Source organism: Colius striatus, chromosome Z (genome assembly GCF_028858725.1).
Source record: "Colius striatus isolate bColStr4 chromosome Z, bColStr4.1.hap1, whole genome shotgun sequence".
Taxonomy (NCBI): domain Eukaryota; kingdom Metazoa; phylum Chordata; class Aves; order Coliiformes; family Coliidae; genus Colius; species Colius striatus.
The window spans coordinates 63,465,759-63,478,483 of record NC_084790.1 but is presented as its reverse complement, the minus strand read 5'-3'; the positions used below and the strand labels follow the sequence as shown (position 1 = coordinate 63,478,483).

General features: G+C 42.5%; 1 protein-coding gene across 1 annotated transcript in view; it reads left to right on the top strand.

Moving 5' to 3' along the window:
- MAMDC2 (MAM domain containing 2) overlaps positions 1-12,725 on the top strand; it is a 61,271-nt gene that overhangs the window by 18,197 nt on the left and 30,349 nt on the right. The gene's annotated exons all lie outside the window — the stretch shown is intronic.

Genomic DNA, 12,725 nt, shown 5'->3' with positions numbered 1-12,725 from the left:
TAGTACAACTGCAAATCTCTTCAATAAACTCTGAGCTTTCTCTGCACACAGCACAGGTTTCTGACTCTGCATGTAACAGGCAAAGCTGGCAGGATCAGCAGCTGGGACAATGTGAGACTTGAAAATCCATTTCTTGATACCAGAAACAAAGTGGTGAGTCATTGCCACTGACCAGCCAGGCATGCCAGGGCTCCAGCCAATGCTGGAGAGGAGGAGCAAATGGGAGCTCTCACATGTACGCGTCACAAGCTCCTGGCTCTGATTTCCCTCTGATTTCCTCTGCATGTTTGCAAAAAATGCTTTTTCATCAGAGAATTTACAGTTTCTGGGGCTACTGTAAACATACAGAGAATGTGTTGGGACCAGTGCTGAACGTGTTTGTTGATGCTGTATGAACTTTGGTAACACCTTGAAGTGTTCAGCCTTGTCTCAACTTCTGAACTATACAGCAAATGCAACACTAAAAGGCTTTCTCAGAAAAACTGGACTGAGGACTGTTTTCAGAAAGACCACACAAAGCCTGGCAGATAGAGCAAAGTTAATTTTGCAGGGTTTATTTTCTTCACAGTTTATTTTTGTTTAGAATAATACGAGGCTCACGCTGCTCAGTTGGGCTCACCCATTAATGTTAGTCCGTACCACAACCAACTCAGGCAGTCCTCCGCCCTGAAAAATGGCAGCAGGGACTAGGAAGGCACAGAGGGGAGTATCTCAGTGTGCATGCATTACACTTAATCCTTCCATGAGCATTCATCTGTGATCACTGTTGGGTACTAGCAGCCAGCTGGGAGTATGCAGGGTCTTTTGGTTACATTCTAAGCAATAAATTGGAGTGCACATTTGCAAGGGAACGTCTCCCTGTGGTCCTGTTGAGTGCCTGCTGAGATTTGTCAGCCCAAATGCACTAAAGTAAATTAATCTAAATACATTTTATGGATTTACCTAAACTTCATTAATGTCTGTGTCATCACTGTATTTAAATTGTAAAGTTAAGTAGAAAGGGGCTTAATGGCCTTAATAATCCATTGTGAGGGGAAAAAAGAAAACAATCTAGTTAGGGCCCATAAACTCTCGTACTTTGGAAAGTTCTGACTTTCACTGCCAAAGTAAACTTTTACGTACTTTGGCAGTGAAATGGTAGTCAGTGAGGATATCCTGAAGGAAACAGTGTTATGAACTGTCAGGGTCAAATGGATAGATTTTTTCCAATGACCAGTTCATATCTTGAGTGCTATTTCCATCTTGATAAATGTGTCCTATGGCTCAACAAGGGTATGCTAAATGAACTTGCAAGCAAATGTCTGAGGATGATATTAGATGTTCACTGGAGTGGTGTTGCAGCAAGTGCTAATACTTTCACTAGCTTTTAGGCTCCAAAGTTATCTGGCAAAAAAAAGGGAAATATTTGTGGCCTATGTTAAGGACAAAGTCTGAGCATCTTTGATGACAAATGTCCTTGGGCAGCTGGGAAGCTTGTGAAAGGGCTGCATGAAGGAATGCATTTGTTGACTGTTGTGTAGCGAGGGGAAGCAGAAATGCCACCATGATGTGACAGATATGTGAAGAGTGGATGGTGCCAGACAGATGGCAGTCTATGCAGATTCTGTCTGTGCAGAGTCTGTCACCCTGTGCAGATTCTGGGTGACATCCAATGGCCTGGGGTAAATTCAGATGTAGAAGTTCCATGACTTGAACTAAGCCCTGAAGAATTTGTCTGGCTGTTTTAATTGAAACATGAAGCCCAGGGAAGCAAAAATGTATCAAAGCTCTGTTGATTACAGTCACCAGTAGATAGCTTGTGGAAAGCAAAATACTGGTTCCTAAATCTCCTAAATACCTAAGCATTCATAACATTCATTGGCATATGTTTCTTCCTGTTCCCTTAGACTGGATTTTGTACAAGGAGATGTTTTTTGCTTTCAATACCAAGTGATCCTTACAAATGTAATTCATTTTGGGTAGTCCAAACAGCTTTCTTGGGGCCAAAGTGCCACAAATGAATCTCCTTCCACTGGTACTGGAGACTGCAACTACTGAGGCAGAGAGGAGGGAGCTGTAGGGCATCAGCCCTCCTCACAGAGGCCCACAGTATCCCATAAAATATGTGAGGATATTCAGCAGTAAAATTATCAGTGTGCAATTTCTGTAACCCCTGGAAAGTTTTTTCTGGGCCTAATAAGTACATGCAAGTTTCTGGAAAAACAAAACCAAAAAACCCGGGCAAATTTCGTGACTGCCTTTTGATTGGTAACATTTCATGTCTTTAGGTTTATTCACTCAACAAAAAGAGTGTAATAATTGAATGAGAAAAAAACCAAATCTCAGAATAGCCTTGATGCATTGAATTCCAGGCCTCCAGGCCATGAAATGAACCTTTTGTTTAATTTTGCCAGTTTTTATTTAAGGGTAATCAGTCATTCTTAGCCATTCACGTTTGTTGGAAGGAGCTCCCTTGCAGGAGTGGGGTTATGACCAGAGCCTCTGTGCTCCACTTCCAATGGATGTACTCCACCATGGAGCATGAATATGTTTCTGCTTGAAGGGAAGAGACAGGAAGCTGGATGCATTACACTTGAATAAAAAGTCCTTTGTCAAATATCTCTGGGCATAGGGGATTTGATACCTAATCAAATACTGTGTGACAGTACAACTGGTTATATGTAAGGCTCAAATGTCGAATGTAGATTTTAGGATTAAATGTACAACTTTCCATTCCCCTAAAATGTGCAGAGAGTATTTAGAGATTACAGTTACCTAACCTGCAGCTATTTTGATAAACTCTTGAAAATTTGGGTTCTTCAGTTTTGTGGATTTTGGCTCAGTCTGTTTGTATAAACTTAAACACGTCCTTGGTTGTTACCAGACTCCTGCCGGGTAGGAATGATGTACAGGACTGAAAGCCTAAAAGCATCCCTGGTAAATTAAAGCCACCAATGTTGTTCTTTGAAGTGGCTAACTGCCGGATGCATTTTTGCAGAGCTCCAAGATATATTAGCCACAGTCCTGGTAGTTGTGATGTTCACCATCAAGACGTGTGTTCCTTGGCTGCTGTTTTTGTGGTTGCAGATGCTGGATCTTCACCACTGCATGTTCCTAGTCCAGCATGAAGCTTGCTGGGGCAGAGGAGTCACTGCCTCTGTTTTCTCACTTTGAGTGGAATACTCAACAGTGGCCACAACAGAGCTGAGGGGACACCACAGGAGCAGCCTTAGATGACCTCCAACAGCTTTTGGAAACTGATGGTGTAGCTGAGCTGATTGTCTCAGGTGATCTTCTGCCAGGCTACTGTTAGCACCTATCAGGATCTCATTAGCTCACCAGTAAGCACTATCTGTAGCCAGCTATTTCAGGACATGGGTGCAAATATGTACCTCATCTGTTAGCAGTTCTGTTTGTACTTCGTGATGTGAGATCACTTCTGAGCCCACCATGAGCTTGCCAGTCAAACTAGTGATACTGGTGCTTAAAAAAAGAATATAAAACCACTGAGCTTACAAAAAGCAGTAAATGGAACTCACAGAAGTTCTGCTCCTGTAGTCAGTGAAACCAAATAAATATTTAAAAATTTTTGAAACCAAATAATATTTCAGTTTATGTAGGATGTAGGGCCCAGGTGAATATGAGAGTAAATGTGATTGCCAAGAACGTTTGTGACTTTCCTTGGAGAGACAAGGCTTGCAGACAAAGGTTACGCTTTGTTAGTTGATCCAATGTAGCAGGGAGAGATAGACAAGTATTTAGGCAGATGAGCTGGTTTTCGGGGTAATGAAATAGGCCGAGTGATTTGGCAGATGCAGAGAGAGAGCTGATCCATGCAGTAGAAAAGTTTTGTTTTTATAATCTTTCACTGAGTTCATCCCTGTTGTTTACAGATGCATTCCAGAAGGCTACCGGTTTCTTCTTTCCCCAAGGGCAATGTTGCTGCCTGGCCCAGGACTCCCCTACATGCTGTGGCCCCATTCCCTCCTACACCTAAGCCAAGTCATACTGGGCAGACTTTTGTTCCTGCTCACCCCGGCTCCAAGGCTCACTTTTCCTCTCCCTCACCCCAGGCATGCTGCTTGCTGTGACTGGAGTCATCTAACTTCCCTGACAGAGTATAGGTTTGGTTCACAGTTTTGCTTGCCATAGACTTTTAGCTTAACTCCTTTGGAGCATACCAAGGAGGTTTCTCAATCAGGAAACCTGTGCTTTTGGAACACAAAAGCATGATCTTCCAGCTTGATGGAAATCCTGATGTGTGGCAACAAAATTGAGGTTGATTAGCATGTCAGTGCTTATCCCTGGATGGAAGGAGAAGTGTGGTCTCAGAAAGCCCCTCTCTTAAAACACGAGAAGTCCCTTGTCTCATCATCTGGCTCATTAGCTTCCTCATGTTGATTCCTTTGTGAGGTGGGAGTCAATCTGATGAATTGTTCTTCAAAAACTGCCAAAGCTATGTGGAGTGCGGGTGGGTAGGTTTGCCTTGAGCAGGCTGAGGCATGCTCAGCACCTACTGCAAGGCAGAGCTTGTAAAATGTTACAGGCGTACTCCACCGCATCAGACCACGTGCATCTGCAAAAATAAAGGAAAGGAGCAATAAACACAGTAAACAGACAACATAATGCAGGGGAATACTGTTAGAGTGAAATTTTATATCATTTTGCTGAAGGAAGGCAGCCCTGTCATGTACCTTGCAAGGGCAAGCAGCTGTGCTGGAAGAGCTATAATAGTGCTTTCCCCTTGGTCCTGGTGGAAACATGATTTACAAGGGGATAGAGCTAGTAATGAAAGAGATGAGCACTGTGAGCAAATAGGTGGCTGATGATTTCTACTTTATTTGGTTTTTATCTCTAATGTTCACTGTGCATTAGAGACAATTGAAACTGATTTAGGATGCCAAAGAACAAACAAAAGGCTTTTCTGAATTATTTCATATTCAGAAATTAACAGCAGAGAATCTTGTGTCTCCAAATTTTGCCAATGTCCTGCTCAAGTATACCAGCTAATAGAAGTCACAGCGATGACTTTTCAAAAGAGCTTTGCAAGGAAAATCAGAGATAATTGAGACGAACCTCTCAGTTTTTTTATCACCAGGCAAAAAGTTGTCAAAATTAAATAATTAACAGTGTGGAAAGAAGAACTGAGTGGTCTGAACAACAGCTCACTGGGACTGGTGGGTTGGCTGTAACAAGTAGAAAGAAAACTTGAGTAGTGTATAAAAATCTGTGAGGTCATTGTGAAAGAAAACAAACCCACATGCTTGTGTTTGGAACAAACAAAAGATCTGATATAATTGGTGCATGATGTAAGGATCTTGGGACTTGAAGAGGGAGAGCAAGGAGAGGACCCAGCTGTTGCCAAAAAGCTCTTACAAACTCAAGCATCCCCAGTGCAGTGGAGCAACTCCTCTAAATCAGAAACAGAAAACAGCAGCACAAGCTGAACCTTTGCCAGACTTTCACAGGCACGATGACAGATCAAGGCTGGAAGGCATTGCCAGTGTGGTAGTAGCTGTGACCAGATGCCAGAGTCACAAGTGTGTTTCAGGTCTATCTATATTACTTTTATGGTTTTTGACAGGCTTGTTAACAGCTGTATTGATCAACTTTCTGGGGGAGCAAAGAACAGAACACGAGGAGGGGCTAGTAGTTAATCCAAGTCCTCTGCTATGAAAGAAGCCTTTGAAGATTCATCCCCCTGGGCTGGGAAGCATGAGCTCTCTGACCTGGACTGATGGTCAGCTAATGGTCACGGCAAACAATGAGTCAAATGATAAGTCTCATAAGTGAGAAAAGTAAAGAAAGCTGCTTATTCAACTCCTGCTGTCAGAGCTGTCCATCCAGCTGGAGGAAGGTGCATGACTTGCCTGGGTGAACTGCCTGTGTGTTCATCACCCGAGGGCTGTGCTTTTCTACAAAATGCTTTTGTTTTCAGCAAATACTACTCAGCTTTGCCTGGAAACCCCATTGTTCTCCCCAATAAAGCTGAGTAGCACAGAGGCAGCTTTATTGGGGTTTTTAGGTGCTCCTTATCACCTGGCTAGTCGATGGAGTTTTAGGCAGCTGGCAGCAGCCAGGCAGGACCATGGGCTTTTGCTGCAGCGGCTTGAGATGCCCTTGTGGACGTACAATGAGGAAGGGCAGTGTATGTCACTCACTGCAGACACAGACAACAACCACCTCCTGCTTCTCCATCTCTCAGCTATTTTCAGAGAGCTGCTTTTAAGAAACCACAGAGGAGACAAGAAGGTTTAAAGACCAAAAAGTTTTTTCCTATGATGACAATGCTAATTGGTTGCAGCATAGACTGTGCAGTTCTGGTGTGAATCTAACAGCTTAGCAGTAATAAAGTCATCTGCAGCTTTATGGGAAAGAAAATGCCGGGGTCAAGCAGCTTTATTCCTAACACCAACCTGAATGGTTTGGGACTGAGCCTCCACCGCTTCCTTAAACGGGCCAGGCTTTGCTGCTCAGCTCCATGTGCCTTGTGTGTGCATCTCTCCATCCAGGGGAGAAACTGCTGCCCCAAGTCTCCTGAAGGCCATGGGGAAGAGGTTAAGTACTGACTCTTAAAAGGGTGATGGGTGTTTCTGCACTACCCTGCCTGCCAAATGAAGATTTAAAAAAAACTCCACTCCTACAGCCTATCCTCCTTCTGTATGGGAAGTAGAGAGAAAGTCGAAACATGACTGGAAACTTCAAGACATTTCTTTCAAGTTTTCAGTATAAATGAGTGTGAAATGAAATGTAGATTCCAAAACTTTTTCTGTTTCATGTTTCCTCAATACTGTTTCTCGGAGCTCACTGCTTATGTGCAGTTTTTCTTGTAAAGCTGCACTGTTGCTGCACTAAGCGAACAGCTGTGTCAGATATAAACCTCACAAATGGTCTAATATTTCTGTGGTTACCCTTCCAAATTTTTACAGAGGAAATATGACATTAAAAAGCTAACTGCTAGTTTTAGTTATCATGGTTGAGTCTTTCTTTTTGTTGATGGAATTTGGTTTAGTTCATTAGCCAGTATCTAGCATTTTGTTGTGTTATTTACAGAGAAAGCAATCAATGTAGTTTCTGCACAGGTTTGGGGAAGTAGTATTGCTGGTCTCAACCTCCTTTCCCCTCAGCCATTGATGTAAAAACTGCTGACTGAGGTCTTGATGCCTATTTGGTAAGTAAATATAGATTTGGAAATTTGGGTGAATGACTCAGAGTTGATGTATCACTAACTGTAGATGAGAGAGACTCTGTATGGAACTGCTTATTAGAGCAGCAAAAGGAGAGACATACTTACAGAGGAATTTAAAAGCTGTCCTTTTCTGTGTCTTACCTCTACAATGCATAGTTGCTCCAAGGAGGGAAGGGTTTCAGACACTGGGTTATAATTCCCCCTGGGCTCAATATTTGGTTTGGACGTGGAAGAATGCAAAATGAACACATGCTTGGTCCTGTGCAGTTCTATTCAGCTGTCAAAGAGAAGTCAGTGAAGTTACAGAGTAGGTAAAAGGTCATTATAGGTTTGTGGGTAAAAAGCACTTTGCTCACCAGCCTGAGTAGTGAGTGAGTGGTGGAGGGAATAAATCTGATAGTTCCCTTTCTCCCAACTTACCTCATGACTGTAGTTGTTTATCTTACCAAAGAACTACTAGCTGTTAGCAGTCAAAAGTAGTTACTGGTTCCTAGCTTTTGTTGCCTGTGAAGAAGCATGTATGATGTCTTTTTTTTACACCAAACTGGGACGACTGGCTGATTCCCCAGTAGGCTGTGCTGCCATTCAGTGGGATCTCAACTGGCTTGAGAGCTGGGCAGCCAGGAACCTCATGAGGTTCAACAAGAGCAAGTGCAGAGTCCTGCACCTAGGGAGAAACAACCCCATGCACCAGTACAGGCTGGGGATTGACCTGCTGAAGAGCAGCTCTGCAGAGAGAGACCTGGGAGTCCTGGTTGATAATAAACTAACCATGAGCCAGCAATGTGGCCTCATGGCCACGAAGGCCAATGGCATCCAGAAGAGTGTGTCCAGTAGGTCAAGGGAGGTTCTGCTCCTCTTCTACTTGGTTGTGGTGAGGCCTCATCTGGAGTCCTGTGTCCAGTTCTGGGCTCCTTGGCTCAAGAGGGACAGAGAACTGCTGGAGAGAGTCCACTACAGGGCCACCAAGATGTTCAGGGGACTGGAGCATCTTCCTTATGAGGAAAGGCTGTGGGAACTGGGGCTGTTTAGTCTGTAGAAGAGGAGACTAAGAGGGGATCTCATTAATATTTACAAATATATAAATGGTGGATGTCAAGAGGTTGGGGCATCCCTTTTTTCTATGATATCTAGCAAGAGGTGTAATGGGATGAAGCTGGAACACAAAAAGTTCCATTTGAACATTAGAAAAAAACTATTTCACCGTGAGGGTGACGGAGCAGTGGCACAGGCTGCCCAGGGAGGGTGTGGAGTCTCCTTCCTTTGGAGGTCTCAAAGACCCACCTGGACATGTTCCTATGCGACCTGAGCTAGATGGACCTGCTTCTGCAGGGGGGTTGAACTAGATGATCTCTAAGGGTCCCTTCCAACCTCTACTATTCTGTGTAATTCTGTATCTGTGTGATAATGGCAAGAATCCATGCCATTCCCTAAAAATGGAGCTAAAGTGCAGCTTTTGTATGCTCGCACAGCCACTTATACTGCTTGGAGCTGCATGCACTCTCTGAGCAAATAATTGTCAGAAATTGTATGCTTATGTTTCTGTTGTAGTAGGTTTTTCCAAGCATTTTGTGACTACCTCTCTTTTGATTTCCTGTGACTTTGAAGAGTAACCCTCTCCTGGTAACTCGAAATGACTTCTATGGACGAAGTGCTATGACCATTTAGAGGAGGAGGATTTATGGAAAAATTTCGCAACATGCTGCAAAATGAGGCTGGATGTTGCATTTTAAAGGAGAGATTTCAGGCCACAGCATTGTGCATTCATCACATTCTCCATAGGCTGCTAAATATTCTTCTGTTACTCCCACAAACAAGTATGCAAAGTTGTCTGCTTCTTTACTCCAAGGAACTCTCTCTTTGCATTGATTTGCTCTCACAATTGCTCTGTGTCAGTCCTTGAAGTCTGAATTGTGAGACCTTCCTTTCTGCAGCAAAGGCGCATGTTGTTGCTATTACTGAAATACAGTTCAGTATAAAGGCCATTTAGTCAATGCCAACATTCATTTGGAAGAAGTTTAACATTAGTATTTTTTGTGCTTCATGCTGCAAAGTGCCAGGCTCTTTGATCCTGATTAGCAAAGCATTTAAACTTAAGCACAAAGCTCTCTATCAGTGCTCCCATTGATGTCAGTGGAGCCAATCACACATCCAAGCTTCCAGCAGACGCTAAAATGATTGGCAAGTTGTGGGTGAGAACGTTCCGTTTCAGGAAACTTAATGATTAGGTAAAATTAATCTTTTTTAAAAAGAAAAAAAAAAACCAAAACCCACCTAACTAACCCTGATTAAAAAGAGAGTTCATGATCTTTGTTCTTATGTAAGTGAAAAATCAGACCAAGTGAGAGCAAGTGTACAGAAAACAGAAAACAAAGAGTCAGGTTCATAGTAATATAATCATCCCAACTGGAAACTCTTTAAGAGGTTTTCTTTTTCTTTCAAATCACTATTCTTTTGGAAGAACTGTAGTCTTATAATTAAGTCTTATAATTGAGTCTTAAAGCCAGGCAGCCATTTAAGCCTCATAGCTGATAATTTGAGGTCTTCATGTGAATGAGTTTTCCTGTGTCGACACTAAGTTATTTCTGGGAAAAAAAATTAAAAATAAATAAATTATAAGATGACTGTCTCCTATGGGATTTCTCATGCAGATAAAAATAGGCCTGAAATCCAAACTGAAATTGCTGGGCATGGATTCTGAATTGCAGGTTTCTTTGTAAGCAAAATGATCCAAATTCAGACTAGCCTAAACCCACAGGTTCTTTGTCTGAACTTGATATTGCCACTTATATCCATCAAGAACAAATGTGTGAGAAACATTTGACTTCTGGTGGAGCATTGGTGATTTCCCTCTATCCTCCATGCACGTGAAAAAACACACATGCCTTGGAGTAGCACATGCCAGCAAATAAATGCTATGCATGCTGGCTCTTGTGAAATAACTGTATATCTGTATGCAAATGGATGTTTTATGAGCTCATATTTCATGTAGTGCCAGATTAAGTATTTGACAGGCACATTAGGTGTCTATTTTTAAATATTTATTTCTGTGTTTATTTTTCTTTCATATGCTGCTGCAGTAACAAGTTACTCATACTTACCAGTGATTTTGTATATTCCTCCAAGAGATTAAAACCAGATACAGTAGATATAAAGAGAAATTATAGTAAGAGGCAAAAAAATTCCATTCCCTAAAAAGGAAAAGAAAATGCAGCTTTCCTGTATTTACACAGCCTCCTTTACTGCTTAGGGCTGCACGTATGCCCTAAGTAAGTAGCAATTGTTTATCTTACATCTGTTAAACAAAAATGTACAGTACAAAAGGATTGCTGTGCAGTGTCTGCAGGTGAGAGAGGAAGTAGATGGAGGGGAGTGCTGTAACACGCACTGCCCAAGGAGTCAGGTGTTGTCAGAGCTGCTTCCAGCTCCTGGCATCTTCCGCACAGGTGTATAGGAGAAGACTTTGGGATTCTGTAAGCCAGATGTGTACCTGCTTTTTGTCTTGCAGTTGGGGGGAGGCAGTGATTATTCATGCAGGTATTTTTCACATCAGAGAGAATACTTTTAAAAGGCATAGAGGAGCTCCTAGAAAGCAATGCCAGGGTGCTTTGGTAGAGTTGGAAAGCTAAGGCAGGGTTTGAGCAGGGAGGGTATGCCTCAAAAGCAAGCAGTATATTTAACATCAATGTGGCTGCTGATGTGTCCAAGTTAAGCACATGCTTACATATATGTGGAAATTGAGACAAGCTCTGTAGTCAGGATAAATGAGAGTAAACAAGAAATGTATGCTCTGGACAGTCTAAATTAGATAGGTATGGTGTGCTGCTGGGTGAAGGACAACAGACTTGGCACTGTCTCCAACAGCACTTGTGACTCTTGTTTGCAGCCTGGCTGATGAAAGTTAGTATAAGGACAGGGTTTTGTCTGATATACATTGTCATTAGCTTATGAAGATCATTTTCCAATTTGTCTATGGGATAGTGTTTCAGACATGGATGTCCTAGTTTGTTTTGTTGGATTTCTTATAATTTTCTTTCTGTTTCACTTGTTTCTGGCATTGCATTCCAGGTTTTTGTGACTCTTGTAACCTGCTTTACTTTCCTGGCCTTGCTTTTGATGTGTTAGTAATGCTTGCAGGACCAAGCTTCTCTTTCACTGTGGTTTATTTACTGTTGCCTCTTCTGTCTACATGCTGTTCCTTTGGCGTTGTCTTGGCCTTCTTGAGCATTTTTAGCTTGTCATTGCATCCTTTATTTTGTTTTATAGAAAAGATTGTGTTTCAGGTCCTGGTCCTTAAATACCCGTTCAGAGAGTAATTTTGAAATAATCCCACTGAGACTGATGATATGTTTAAATCACAGAATCATAGAATTATAGAATGGTAGGGGTTGGAAGGGACCTTTAGAGCTCGTCTTGTCCAATCCCCCTGCGGAAGCAGATCCACTTAGACCAGGTCACACAGGAATGTGTCCAGGTGGGTCTTGAAGACATACAAGGAAGGAGACTCCACACCCACCCTGGGCAGCCTGTGCCAGGGCTCCCTCACCCTCACAGTAAAATAATTTTTTCTTATGTTCAAATGGAACTTTCTGTGTTCAAACTTCTTTCCATTACCCCTTGACCAGTTGCTAGATATGTAATAATAGATAGATAATAATATATAATATAATAATGATAGACAATAATGATAATAATGATGATAATAATAATAGTAATAATGATGATGGAAAAAGACAAGGAACTGGCTTCCTGACGGCTGGCCTTAGCCATAAAGACTGAAGCAAAGAAGGCATTCAGTAGTTCAGCCTTCTCTGCAACATTGGTTACCAGTGCACCTTCTCTCTCCATGTCTGTGTCCCCATCGTGGCAGCTGTCCCACCACGTCTCTGTGACTGCAATGAGGTCGTAGCCCCAGTCTCCAGTTCCTCCTGCTTATTCCCCAGGCTGCGTGCATTGGTGTAGAGGCAGCGCAGGGGCTTACTCAAACACACAGGTTTCCCTGGGCAGATGCGGGAGGATCCTCCCCAGTTTGGCTCTCCCTCAGGGTGGTCAGCCTTCTGCATCTCAGCATGATGTGCAGGTGAGGGGCACTTATCATGGCAGTCCCTATCCTGCCCTGTTTCCCTGCTAGAGGTGACAGCTTATTCTATGTTACTTCTCCCCCCACTCCCCAAGTCCTTTAGTTTAAAGCCCTCTTTATCAAGTTTGCTAGTCTACTGCCAAATATTCCAGTGCTCTTATGGGAGAGATGTATCCCATCCTGTCCTGTCAAGCTGTAGTCCCCAAAGAAGGATCCGTTGCCATAAAATCCAAAATCTTCCCACACTTCTCTGAATTGGCAGATTTGTACATGATAATTCTACTACCTAATTAAAAGCGTCATTCTGGTTTTCAGCTTTGAAACCAGAAATGCTTTAGAAAATTCAACAATGGTTTTCTATGTATTGTTTTAAAATCTAAGTTATTAAAATGAAGTTAAAAAGTGTAAAGCAACTAAGTATTCCTGCAGCATACTGCTGCCTGTGTAAATTGTCAATCATATTGCTTGTCTGTAGCT